General features: G+C 27.0%; 1 protein-coding gene across 1 annotated transcript in view; it reads right to left on the bottom strand.

Moving 5' to 3' along the window:
• Window positions 1-14818, bottom strand: part of LOC114131893 (uncharacterized) — a 28122-nt gene extending 13304 nt beyond the window's left edge. Inside the window, exon 1 of the mRNA XM_050202425.1 lies at window positions 14456-14818. The gene's annotated coding sequence lies outside the window, so the exon portion shown is untranslated. The remainder of the gene's footprint in view (window positions 1-14455) is intronic.
• Between the last annotated feature and the right edge of the window lie 1151 nt (window positions 14819-15969).

The raw sequence follows: 15969 nt of genomic DNA, 5'->3' as shown, positions 1-15969 counted from the left end.
CAATAAAAAATTAATTAATAATAATATATATGTTTCAATCTAATAGTATACTGTTTGGAATGTCAGATTTGAAGGTTACCTACTTTAAGTATACCTATAGTGGTGTATAATTTTAAATTAATATCGGTTAATTTTTTTATTAGATTTACTGATGTGATTAAAACGTGCAGCGGCGAGTATAATATACCTACGTATAGTATAATTATGTTAAAATTTCATTTTTTAAATGTTTCTCAAAAGAAATATAGGTAAAGGTAATCTACAGAAAAGAAAAAAAAAATACGTACACCTTTATTAAGTCATCACGCGTTACACGCAATATCTGGAGAATAACATAAATATCGTATCTACGTACTTATATACCTCCTACGCGTAATACTACCTCGTCGCCGAGCTGTACCGGCAAATTATATTGTATAATATAATAATATTCGTAATAACAATAATTTGTCCGATTGAGACGCCGCGGCCGTCGTTTTCACGAGATGAATGTGTAGCAGCCGTTATTATACGGACAAATGAGCCGTACTAAAAGCTATTGTAGTTTTCAATGTCATTTCTCGCATGCACATATAGTGTCTCTTACGTATAATAACATAATATACAATCGATGTGTGCGTATAAATGTATATGTAAGTGTGTGTGTGTGTGTGTGAGCGTGCGAGAGAGTGCGTTCAAGTCTGTCTCTATAGAAAGCCACCACAGCCAGGTTATTATTGTTATTATTATTGTAGGTAGGTACATTATTATATATTACGGGCACGTCGTCGCTAAGCAAGTCTCGAACGCGTTTTTACTTTTATTTTGTGGCGCGTCGACAGGCCGTTTGAAAGGAGCCAATTTCCACGGCTCGTTATATCGGACAATCGACGATGGTCGTGGTGCCCAAACTGCACCCTATTCAACGCGCAGAGGTGTACAAGAAAAAAAAAATATTAATAAAAATAGGATATACTCGTACGAGTGCGTATACCATATATTATAATATGTTATACCTTGTACACTGCAGGAGATTGCCGGAGAAGACACACACGCATTTATAACCCTTTAGTTATGGGGATCGTTCGGATTACGAAATGTATTATTAAATTATATTTATATATATATATATATTACTTGGGCACTCGTCTGCTCCGCAGTATATAATAATAATATATACTGCAACCAGCGCAACCCGAAAGAGTGTATGCTCGACGGAGCGATGTGTTACCTATCCGTGTCCCACGGCGGAAACGTGAGTGCAACGGTTTTCCGGCTCTTTTCGTGTTCCGGTCGTTGTTTGCACACGAAAATATATACTATCATCGTCGACGACGGACACGCACTATTAATTGAATGATATCGATGGTTAAGCGCATGCGCACGACGCGCGTTATTATATAAGTGCAATTTTATTTTATGACATTTCGTTCAAAAGATAAGTTTAATTATTGAAATAGTTTTGAGTATTTACATTTTTAATTAGAAGTTATAGTTACGTCTTATATTATTATCATATATGGGTGGATAATAAATAGGTATTATAAGACATTATTAAGACGATTATTTTTCCTAAAGTGTTTAGCTTACGATATCTATACCTCGTATTTCCGATTTTATACCAATGCTGCGATTGATTTTCTACAAAATAATATGTTAACTATTTTGTAATACATCGTTTCTCGGTGTGACAGACAGTGCTCGCAGGAGCATAAATATTAACTTACGAGAATTGACAGAGGTATAAAATGTATGATTTTTATTATTTTATTGTATGTATTCTTGCATAGCGTGTTGTCCTCGATATACAGCACGCTCAATGCAGTTAATTAAACATTTTCCTAATAATTTCGTTTCTACCTTATTTTATAAATATAATTTAGTTTAGATAATATTATATAATTATAACATAAAAATATTACCTTGACCCAAATTGTACTAAAAAATTACGTTAATGCTTCTTTTTTGATACTGAGATTCTTTGTTATTATTTTTTTCTTTACATAATGACTGTAACAAACGATGACCTATCGCGAGATTCACATTGTCATTAAAAAAAAAAAAAGAAGTGTACCTAGAAAATAAAATAACGATATTACCAATATATACCTATGTAGGTATGTTATTTTAAATAACGAAATAAAATAATATGATTAAGAAATTTGATAAAATTATATTTACAGTTATGAGAGTTATGACTAAATGAACTAAATAAATAATTAAATTAAACATTATTTAGAGATGGGAAGAAAGTTTCATTAAATTTATGATGTGGAATGGGGAGGAAAAAGTTACGACAATTTTCAAAGTATAATCCAACATTTTTCATTTGATTTTTTAGAAATAGTCATAACATAATTTTATTATTGTTTTACTAAGTACCAGCTAATGCATTCATTGTTAATATATTTGATACTCGATTTATTTGTTTTTATTGGCTATTGTTATTGTAAGCTTATAAATATATTTATTATTATTATTTAATAATTATTCATAATATTTAAAACTTAATTTTAAAAAACCTGCATTATTAGTATTATACCAATATTATTAAAAAGTTAGAAAAACACATTTAACACCATAGAAATTCATAGCATTAAAAAAATATTGTTTTTGTAATACAATTTGTACGTATGTATATAATATAATCATAGAATTATTCAGTTTAAGTTGTTTTACTTGTTTAATAGTGTCTAAATTGTTTATTTTAAAACGTGCAGATGTTTTATTCTAAAAATTACTAGGGTTATTTAAAAAATGTGACGATTAATTGTATTTAGTTATATCTTAAATGAATTAAAGAACATTCATTTAACAATATGCTTACTGTTTTAAATAAAATTTGGTTATTTGACTACATATTATTACGTTTTCATTACTTGCAAATAATATTGCGATCTTAATTATATTATAATATCAAGAAGATTAATGATTCTTGAACAGTAATATGTGTTTTATAAGAGTCGCACTTGATTGTGGGACATATGTCTATAACACTAACACTTATTCTGACTATAATACAAACGTTAGATCAAATACAGACATACAGTATAATATGATCCTAGAATACAACACACTTCAAACCTCATTTTAGATTACTTAAAGTATATTTTAGATCATATGTCAGTTTTGTCGTGCATTCTATAAAATATACGCAAGTCATTATTTATAAATTATTACCAGTATTGATTGACTTCAAATCGTGTGATCTGAACACGAAAGCCTGTGACGGATAATATATAATATCAGTATTGAGTTGCGATAAAATATAAACATTGGTAGACGAATAACAATATTATATTTCTTGGCCTAAATAATAAATGATATACATTTCATTGTTATATAATATTTCCGATAGAGCACGATACATAATTAGTACCTAGCTGTAGTATAGACACGAGTTCAGAGTTTAAATCATCTTTAATATCAGTTTTGAGTAACAAAAATATAAATATGTTATAATGTTACTGATGTTTTGATACATATATATATATATATATAATATAATATATATATATATATATATTAATAAATCTGAACTATATAAAAGCAAGTCTCGATTTTTTGTCACGCATACAAATCCCCACCGTTCAACCTATCATCACCAAATTGTTTACTGTATTATACCTGACAGTTTGCTGGAGGTTTTAGTATCACTTTTGATAGGGAACATGTCTAATATTTTGACATTTTTAGATTTTTACAGAAATATTTTATTAGTATCTAAACACACTATTTGTTGTGAAAAAGAAACATATCTACTTGTTCCTAGAATAGTAACAGTAGGTGTATCTTTATTTCATTTATTTCGAAAAGGGAAAATAATAAGTTATACAAAATAAGTTTTTTGTCTCTTCTATAAGATTTAAATTTCGATCTACCTATGTATTATATGTTATAAATTTAGGACCCGGAATTATATGCACTTAAAATATGCAAAAATATGTAAACAAAAATGCATGTTTATTAAATTTATTTAGTTTAAAAATGTATATAAATCAATAAATTATTAAAATGGAACAAAAATACGTGTTAAATGCCTAGTTGAAATAATTTAACTGTATTTTGTATAATTTATGTTACATTTTGAACATTCACTCATCTAAATAAAAAGTGGTCCATCAGACAATAAAATATTATCGTAGAGGTACCTAAAGTAAACTTTATTTAGTTATAGTGAATTATAGCAAAAATACGTGTACCTAATTGTAAATTGTAATAGTTGTATTATATTATACGATATTTTTTATTTCCACATTCACGAGATTTACGTAGGACGTAGCGTTAAGTATTAGTATTAAAGAGTTAATACTATATTTTTCGAAAAATATGCATTTTATTTAGAAAAATGTTAAAAAATGCATACATATTTAAAATGGTCCTAGTATGAAAAAATATGCAACATTTAATTTTGCATACCAACACATTAGTTTAAGATTCAAATTTGTAGCTTATTATAAGCTACTTTTTGAACCGCTAATAAAAAACATGCAAATGCGCATATAAACCCGAGCCCGAGATATATTAATTATAATATATTAAAATAATTGTTTAAAGCGTACCTATAGTTAAGCATTCGCCCACGACTCAGAATGTGTGTATACTATATAGGATCGACGATGAATCAATTATTATTGTTGACGCGTATATGAGATGTGACAACGGCTCGGTGCTTTGAACAGTCCTGCAGAGTTTGAAGTATAGATCACTGCGTTCGAACTACGACTGATGAACTTAATCTTGAGACTTGAATAGTTAAGATAGGTTAAACGCATATAATAATAATATTAATAATAACCAATAGGAAAGTAGTATTGTAAGTCTTCAGCTCGCTGATTCGCTGTATGATGCGAAGACCCACATAATGCCATGCCCATCGTTGTTGTTTAATAATCATTATTATTGTTATTCATTTAACGACGATAAAATATTATTATATAATACATTTCCCGGGTATTAGAATAATGATATAAATGTGATAAAAAAATTGTTTAAAATTTTTTAATTATAAGTATATTTATGAGAATTTATTAACACCTTAATCTATTATTATTTTGCGTATGTATAAGTATAAGGTATGTTCACTTTATAGCATTTTATGGTCGACATTTTATTATAATAACTTTAAGACGACTAGACAAGATTTGAAACAGCCTCTCAATTTGCAAACAACTATCCATGAGGGCGGAGCACGCGGGTGACAACTAGTTAAGTATCTAATATTTTGCAAATTTGTAAATATTGGATCTAGTTAGTGCTTTGAGTTGATAAAAGTGAAAAATGATCAGTATTTAGAAATAAAATTGAAAACTATCCACGAAAAATGGAAATTTTTATGCAAAACCAGTATATGACAAAAACGAATTTTTTTTTATTATTACTCAAAAATAAAAATGTAGATAGGTATTTGAAGTAGATAAGTAGCATAATATACCACTTGGAATGTTTTGAGAAGATACATACTTTTTTATTCAAATTAGAATTTAAGACTATATTTTTTTAAGCAGATGGTCACTTTAAATTTAGATACTTGAGCAATTAAAATAATTCAACTGATTAACATTCTGCAGGTAGGTATAGTAAAAAATAGAGGTACTCATATGAGAAAAATATGTTTATATCTGCACAGCATCCTCTTTAACTGGTATAAACAAATTTGATGTATTTAAAAATATGATCATTATACTGTCTTAAGTATATTAAACTAAAAAAAAATTATAAAAATTATAATTTGGATAAAAGTATTATTAAAAGATAAAAAGGGAGTAATACGTATAAGGCATACTTTACATATGCGTAAAACTAAATTTATGCATTGTACGAGTTAAGTTTTGTGTTTGACGGCAATCGTCGTATACGATAATAATCTAGTTCACGTCGTAATCTCCGACATCTATAAAGCGACCGTACAAGACATTTTCACACGGGACACAAGAAAAACGACACATGACAGAAGTTCTTTAATAGGCGACAATTTTCTCCACTGTACCAAGTTTTCGGAGTTTTTTGAATAGATATATAGGTACTATACGCAATTACTGGTTAACGTTTCTCGTAACCACCGGCAATGGTAACGGTAACACCGACGTGAACATCTTTTAATTAGTGTTGACTTTATTTTTAATGAAATAAACCCCTATCTGAAAAAATATGCACAAGTGCATATCTATACTCAATTTATTAAAAAATAAACTGCACAATAATATGTGTTGCATTTTATTCAGAAGACGATAATTTATGTAAAGCCGTATAATGTATATTATATACTGTACCATCAAATTGGATTTTATTCACATCGTTATTGCCGCCCATATTATATTGAATATTTGAATGTATAATTACTTCACTAGCATATAAATAGTGGCGCCGAGCCGACCGACAAATTTTAATGTTTCTGTATATATATAAAATTACAGAATCTACATATATCTGCATTTGGCACATATTATGTATAATGTATAATAGGTAAGTACTCGAACCGTAACACATGCACTTAAATGTGTTAATATGATATAAGTATTATGCAGTTTTAACTATATTTTAAGACATAATAACTGCGGTGGAGCGATCATTCGGTTTTTTTTTCATACTAAGTAATTATAATACTTGAAAGGTATTAATTATAACTCAGCAGTGAATTCATATAATATTGTATATCAATTTTAATAATAAACGTATTGTATAGCCGTATAGGTATTATTAAATAAAATAAAAATTGTAATACAAAACTTAATGAAAATTAATGAATATTTAAAATAAGAAATCTTCAATAATTTTTATTTAATAATTATATATAGATTGATTGTCTTGTACCTATACATAATAAAATAAATTAACATCAAATTATTTTAAAATGAATAATACAATTAAACGTTTAAGCAAACTGTTTTCATAAAAAAACAATATTTTTTATCGCTATAAATTTCTCTCTTAATAAATGTGTAATCCAACTTAATAACTACGTCAGGTATAATTCTATGTTGAGATTAAATTTTAAACACTATGAATAATATTCATAAAAACTTATGATATCCGATAACTTTTCAATTAAAAAAAAAGTTGGTATCAGCAGGATACTCATTAAATGGTATACAAATTTAAATATTTTAAAATATGATCTTTATAAAGTATATCCAAAAATTTCAGTAATCCAAATTTGAACAAATTTATTATCCAAAGAAAAATGGTGGCGGTATGTCTGGTAAGTCGCCATGTGTATAATACTATTTAATTATAACTGGAGTTGGCATGTAATACGGATGGAAATGAAATAATACAAGCACCTAAAATTACAATTTCACTTTATAAACAATGCATTAATAATGTATGTTTTTATGTGTATAAATTTAATATTGTTAGTGCCTGTATAATACTTATATATTATAAATTACTATTATTTTTGTTTTAACCATTATAAATTCAAAAAAAAAAGTTTATTGTGTAGTATTTACCTCTTAAAAACATACAGTACACTTAAATTGATTTTAAAATACTTTTTTATAAATATCAACTCAAAATAATTGCTTAAACTTGTTAGAAGATTTATTTTACCATAATAGTTATAATGCTGTTTTATACCTACGCATAATGAATCAACAAATAAAATATATTTAAATGTCGTGTATTTATAATAATTATTTCATAAAATAGAGAATACCTACGGGCTTAATAATTATAGTTTTATTAAATTAAGTGATCATAAATTATTCGATTTGATGAACGAATAATAATAACTCGTCTTCCACGCCTTTTATTTTCTACTTTTCATTAACTAACTTAACTATATTGTTATCATGCCAGCAGTATTATAATATTTTGTAAACCAACATTTTTATAATATTTATAAACCAGCAAAAAATCTACAGTTAATAGGTAAGTACAAATAAAAATTAAATGTGTATGACATAAATTTTGGAACAAATTTTCATTTTTATAGGTTCGGAAAAATAGGAAACCCTTTTTTTCTTCACCGTATTTATTTACTGGAGTACTGGACGGTACCTATCGTATATTATTGATAAGTACTGCAAAATGCGTTCGGTTCTATCATAAAAACTTCGTCTTCAATTTTATATTTTTATGACTTGGACAATCGGCGCCAGAAAAAATAAATATCGAACCACATACTATTTAACTACTGCAGTACACGATATAAGTAGTACACTGATCCGTGTTATACACTTAATCGTTTTGTTCGAAAACAAATATATAATACGTTGTGCGTTTTATTCGTATATAATGAGACATACATCCGGTTGTGTTATGTATACCTACTTGTAGTCAGAATTATATAAAAGGATGTTAAATCGCTAAAGAATATATGAGTCATATTGTACATAATATATATTATATATTCGGTGTGTGGTTGCTGCAGATTCACGCCAATCTAATATATTATACGCTGTATTATCAATTATCATTGCCCGTCTATATAGTATGCATTATTTATACATTTTAAAGGAGCATTAAAAAAAATTTAGGCAGGTACATGTATAATACTGTACATGTATATATTGCCGAAATTAAAAAGTTTATGACGTGACTAATTCATTTGTTTTAGGATGCGACTAACTGTTTATATAAGGTGAGTAGTTACCGGTACTTATATATATATATGTATATACATATACATATTTATGAAAATTACGATTCTACCGCGTTGTACCTATACATATATATAATAACATCCTCTTCCCGTCACATTCTCACATCGTCAACGTTATCATTGTCATCCCTACTTTTACGTTTTGTCATTTTAATCACGTAGACAATATATTATATGTGCAATATACATCATGTGTATATAATATTATATTTCACAATACCCACGGACACGGTGTGTCGTTTTGAATTCCGGTGACAGCAAAACATAAGTTGAATTTTGACACTTCGCCAGCACATTTATAATATATAATAATAGTGGAAAGTAACCAAATAAAAATTGGTAGCTATAAGGTGTCGGTGATATACTTTATAGGTACAATAACTATACGGACGTACACGGTACACACGGTGTCGTGTTGGAACGTTTGGAATGTAACGTGTAAGCAATGTATTATTGTAAATAATACAAGCTAAATATAACTATATCAAACAATTTATATACATTTTTCACAATAGGTTCGTGTGCTAATTATATCTGGGTAAACAAAAACAAAACAGAAAAAAAATAGAAGAAGGTAATCATTTTTAGTTTGAACTGTGTATAAAAAACCGTACTTAGACGGAAATAATTGCAAATAGGATGTTTTCAAAGATGTATCCCAGTGCAATAATTCGACTCGATTTTCTTTTTATATTTATGTTATGCCTTAAAGGGCATACCTGCCTACGAATATTTTGTTTGAATTATTTTTTGTCCAATTTATAATTTTACATGGTTTCATCAGATTGAATGTTATTGTAAATTATTTAAATTCATGTATTATTGCGGTTTATAATATTGTTTGTACAATATAACGTTACCCATTGAAATTATATTAATAAATTACAATATTACTATTCAACGAGAAAAATTTACTGGAAACTAATTGTGTACTATCGCTATTGATTGACTGTCAAAAAACAGTTAAATTCGAATATGTAGACCACGTTATACGCATATTTAACCGATGTAACTAGAAGAATATAAAGGTTGCAATTTTCATCAATAGAGATAGATGCTTTATCGAAAATATCTGGAACGCGAAGGAATCAATTTTAATCAAACAACTTCGCGATAATGTTTGATTTTTCAAATCAGATAAATTGAGACCACTTTAACTCTGTTGAAATAATATATATAGTATTCTGACAAGATAATCATTGAGCATTGTGTGTTGTTGCAAGTTAATGGGTATGAACGAATGTATAGTATTTACCTATAATATGTGTGTGAAATATACCAAAATTATTATATGGTCGTTAATGATTTTACGAATAAATGGTTCATTCAGTGTGTATATACCTATATTATACATCATATACATCAAAGCAATCATACATGGTCTGTTTTTTATGTGATGCGCTCGATAAAAAAAAAACTAATTGTTATTGTTTATGAAATGAGTCTCGAGTAGTGAAGCTTAGAGAACAATATTATTTATGTGTATTTCAAGTAGATAGTCGCGTGAAAAGCCGCAACTCGTATATAAGATGTATTTGAGTACCTATATACCCATACGCGTTGGTTCATTTCAGTTCATATAAAATAACAATAATAATATGTCAATGTGCGTCTGCAACAGGTCAACGTACGAAAATTATTGTTTATGATTTATTGATAAACGTATACTATAGACTTCACGCGCGCTATTGAATCGATAGATGTCACTATAATATGATGTACCTATACCATAATATTATTCAGTGTTTAATCATAATTCATATCAGCCCATTTAACCAAACTATTTAGGTATATCTTACTATAATATCTACCTACCGGAATATTATCCTTGTAGTTTTGTGTTGACAAAAACATATTAACTAGGTACCTATATACTTATATATTTTATTATACGATTGCAGTTCAGCAACTGGAACGAACCCATGTCCAAATGATACGTTTTATTATGTATATTATTTTTATTATGTTCCTCCAGACTTTATTATTTGTGTTAAGACCATAAAACAAAATTTTAATTACACTTAAATATTATTATATCCTGCTTTATCTATTCACGTTTACGATGGACGTAGGTTTACTGTTTTTCGTTTTACACGCATATATAATGATAGTACCTAAACGTAAGTTTTTTTTTTAAATTTCTCGGACATTTAGTAATTATATAAGGCATTCAAGACATTTTAATTTAATCACACAAGTCTATATACTCGTACTTACGAATAGTAAGTATTCACACAGTATTTATTATATATATTCGTTTTAACGCTCATGAAAGTGTCTTTATTGAATAATTATTCCCGAAAGTATTGATGATGGTACTTACATATTATTATAGTTTATGAGAAGCATTTTGATAGGGCATAAGTACTTACATGAATGTGCATAATATATTAATGATTTTTTTTACTATTAAAGTTGGTAATAATGTTCAATGAATATTATAATGTTTTAGTCATATTATAAATTAAATAAGAAAAAGCATTTTATATTTTTTTAGGTCTTGTGAAAATTTTTTTTCGTATGTTACAAATAAAAGTATAACATTTTAAAAATAATATTATATATGCAAAAATAAAAATTAATTATTTTTATAAATTTAAATTTAATGTATATATGTATTAAAATATATGATACCTGCTATTTCACTTATTTTTTCGTCAGATAAAACGAGATGTGAGATACGCTCATATAAAATCCCGGACAATCACTCATCTGGAATTCACACATAAGTACGTAGCGCAAGACAGTGACTACAAAATTCTTTCCTCTATGACCTGTGTTGATATTTGCATATTATAAATACAATAACACAAAAGAACCAGTTAATACATTTAAAAATAAAAAAATTAATGGCCGTATTCAACGAAAAGTTTGTATTTTGAAATTTGAATTCGTAATATGAAAGTGTGAAGTATAAAAAATACGATTTTTCACATAATATAAATTTATAATTAATAAAAAAATACTGATTTTTATTTATTTTTAAACTATAGTAGTCGTATCATATTATTATATATTATATCTAAATTGAACATTTAATTAATTATAAAATTAGTTGAACCTACATGCGTTTTAATTTCAGAAACTTTTTTGTGAAACTAAACGTTTTCTATAGTTTTGAAATAATATTGTAAAACATCAATTACAAAAATATATTAAATTTTTACAGTAGTAGATATGTTCATTTGTATTTATTAATTTATTTTTAAATAATACAACGAAAATAACATAAACATCATTTTAACAACAAATTGTGTTTTTATAAAAAATGATATCAAATTATCAACTATTTTTATTATACCTGTCAATTTTAATTTATATAGAATTTAAGTAAATTAATCTTTTATATTATTTTGTGATTTAATTAAATACTTTGGTAAGATATCAACACAATATAATAAAAGGAACATATTCTTTTTTAAAAAATAAACCTGTCATTCAATGGTATAACTCAGTACAAGGTCAGTTAAATCGATCTATATTGTATTTAAGTTTACTACCTTTTCCAAAGTATCATAATATCATTCATGAAGATTTGTAATAAATAAAATGTGAAACAGTCAAGGTAGTACAGTACCATAGGTTAACAAATAATAGAAATCATACAACAATATACCGTGGAAAATATAACAAGAATTAAGTAATTTTTTCCTTTGAACTATCTATTTCTAGTTAAAAATGTAAGATTGTTTTCCAAATCTTAGACTCAATAAATTATTGCGGTTTAGTTTTTAAGATTATAACTATTTTTTTTTTTTACAATAGCTGGTGTTTAACTGTTAAATTATTTTATTATTTTATTTAAATGGTTAAATGGCTTAGTAATAAAAAAAAATTGTCTATATTTAGTTTGATTAATTTGTATGACTAATATAATAAAGTGCCTGTACTTAAAATATGTGTTAACATTATTGTAAACAATATTATTAACGTAAAACAACACGCGTAAAATATAAATTGCACAACTATACTACCAACATTTAATAATCAATTAGGTATAAAAATATAGGTATTAAATATACATAAACATTATAAACAATTTAATACGACGTATTTAACCAAGAACGAGTACTTTTATATTTACATAATATATATTACAATTGGTTGACATAATATTATTCGTGTTTTTAGAATTATATTTTATCTGAGAGTTAAGATTTTTAAAAATTTGAGGTTTTACATTTGAATGATAGATAGGTAAATTACAATGAATAAATACAGGAAACTAAAAATCATATTTTATTATGATGAACGTTTAAGATATTTCTCGGGTATTTTAATAGTAATATAAACGTACAAATATAAGCAACGTCAAATAATCAACATTCGGCATTGTAAATAATGTGTAATACAAACGTCTCTCTAAGTTTAATATTACCTTAGTGCCTTGCGATTACATTCGTCAAGGTAACGTTACGTACATTTTAGTACACTATATAATATATTATGTATACAAACATTACGATTTAAATGCAATAGACCATATATTATTGTAGTACCAACAAAGATAAGTCTATAAACCTCAATTTTTTTTAGCTTTTCTGTAGCTTACTATTTTATAAGAAAGTGCGTATGTGTAAATTACAGCAAAGAGTAATACTAGATATGTTTTCAACGTATATTCATTTAATTGAATTTTAAATTGAAATAAAATGTATGATAGTAATATATTCAATAATATTGGAATGACAGTTGTTTTTTGTTTTGTTTTTATTATAATATATATATATGAATTTATTAGCTTTTATTTATTAGTGAGATTCTATTTCATATATGATACCTACAGTATATGTATAATAAATTATCTTTTTCAGATAGTAAAACACGTTTTTCCCTAATGAAGAACCCTTATACAGTGTTAATTAAAAAATTCGTTGGTATAAAACTACTGATTCGTTAAAAATTATAATGATATCACTATAGAAGGTATATTAGGTATATATAATATACATATTATATTTATCTTTATTATATGTTTTTTTTATAAGTAGTAGATCCATATTACGAGTAATTTATTATATATATTATATATACATACCTTCGTATATAAGCACTCTATATTATGTATAGATAAAATATATATTATCATATTATTCTAATGGTTTATTTTAAATTTAAATGTATTATGATGATGGGGGACGTTATTTTATTATGAATACGTTTTTGCTTATATGACAAATACCTACACGTATAACTCTATGAATTTGTACATTGTAATATCTCTTAAACAAAATGATTCATTACCATGCAATTTTCAGACGAATCTAATTACAATAATGTATGTCTTCTCTTTTGTATAGAATATAAATATATATATAATATTATGATGTGTGAGTATTTCTTATGTTATCATCATTTGTCGTGACTAGCTCAAGCTCTGCAGAACTCGTATTCGACCCTAACTCGACGAGGTCTGACTTGAAAAGTTTCCCTATCGGCGACGTTCGGTCGGAAGAAAATAATCATTATTATAATATTGTATTACATTATACTATCGCGTGTAGGCGGTATTAAACGATTCGTAGTTCCTATCTGTGCATACACGTAATAATAATACTATAATAATATCATTATACGAAATGTGTGTGGTATTCTATGTATACATGCATATGTAATACTATATCAAATTGCACGAATGATATCATATATAGGTACTAAATATTTTGATAAACGTAGTACGTAAAGAGACTTTAACGCAGAGTCGCGCGTGGCGCTCGCTCGCTACAAAACCAATAGCGATACAATATTTTATTATTTCGAACGTATACAAAATATAACTGTATAGTAGCACATAGTAAGTAGGTGTAAGTATATCTAAAAAAGTTCTAAATTTTTATTATTGATAAGTGAAAATATAAAACATAGACTTACTGATATTTCATTCGTACGATCATCTCAGACAGATCGCAATCGCGGCCGCTAAAGCATTTCAATCGGATTTACACGCGATGTATATAGTATGTACCTATATATATATATATATAGCACTCACTCGCGCGAAAACTCCGGTGGTAAATATAACACTATCACAATTACGCGATAAAAGAATAAAATATAATATAATATTTATATATAAATCAACACTCGACGAGTTGTAACTTGTGAGTATGTACCGATCTCGGCCGCGTGTCCCGGACGAGACGAATAAGACTACGGAGTCATCGATGACTATATATACCTTAGACGGTGATGGCGAGGCCGCGGTTCGCGTCACACTGAACGTTGCTCATTCAAAAAAAAAAAAAGGAATACAACAAAACATATAGAAACACACGAATCGGTCTGGTCGACGGCCGTATGCAAGCGGCGTGTCCACAGTCAACTCCCACTACATTACAATAATGTTTATGCGTGTATATAATGTATACAACTGCATCACATCGTTTGGGTAGTGGAGGTGAGTTATTACGTCATCACGACGAGACCCACATTTCTTGGACGGCGGCGATGTACTTACCTATATTTATACGATAATAATATAATAGATGTACATCCACATTATTGCGCCCATCGCGACCACGAGATCAATCTCAAAATCCCGGAAATCCTATAATGTTATGCTACACTAGGCGTAGATACGAAGGTATTGTAACTGGACTATATTATATAGTACGTGTCTATCGAACAACACTATAATATGTATACTTAAACCGTTTTAAAATTTCATAAAAATATTCTATAACTGTAGGTAGGTAGGTATATCTACTCTAATTTATCAATTGTATTTCGTATTAAATATGCATATATACTTTTTATAAATGTAATTTATGAAAATCTTTTTCATATTTTTTATAAAGCTATAATTATATAATATTACTGTATTGTTTTGGCTGCATTTTATTTTTTTCACATTTTGATGGGCGCAGCGAGATATTGAGATACAGTTTTACAAATTATATAATTATATGATTTGCAATTTGTTTTTGCAGAAAAGTTATAGTTTTTTTACTGTTTTATATTGTTGTATTTTATTGCAGTAGGGTTTTCTTTTTTTTAATCTGTTATGCTCTCATGTTTAATTAATTTATATACATCGTTAATAATAACTATTTACGACTATGACCATGTAAATACTGTTATTCTAACGAACAAAGTATAAAACTAAATCAAATATTTTTAGGATATCTCCAACGCACACATCAACTTTTTATGAGTAGCGATTATCTAGGGATTGTCCTTTCTCACAAATGTAAAAAATCGATTGGGGATTAAGGGAGGTAGTATTTAATTAGTGTCTATAAATAAAATTCCTAATATAATAATATATGAAAATATGAATACCTATCTGTAGCAGTTTTGAATATAGTTACAAACCGGAATTAAGCTTCAATAACCGATGTCAACCTTTTTAATATTTAATTAAACATTTCAATAAGTAGAAAAAC

Source organism: Aphis gossypii, chromosome 2 (genome assembly GCF_020184175.1).
Source record: "Aphis gossypii isolate Hap1 chromosome 2, ASM2018417v2, whole genome shotgun sequence".
Lineage (NCBI taxonomy): Eukaryota > Metazoa > Arthropoda > Insecta > Hemiptera > Aphididae > Aphis > Aphis gossypii.
This window is presented reverse-complemented; position numbering and strand designations above follow the sequence as displayed.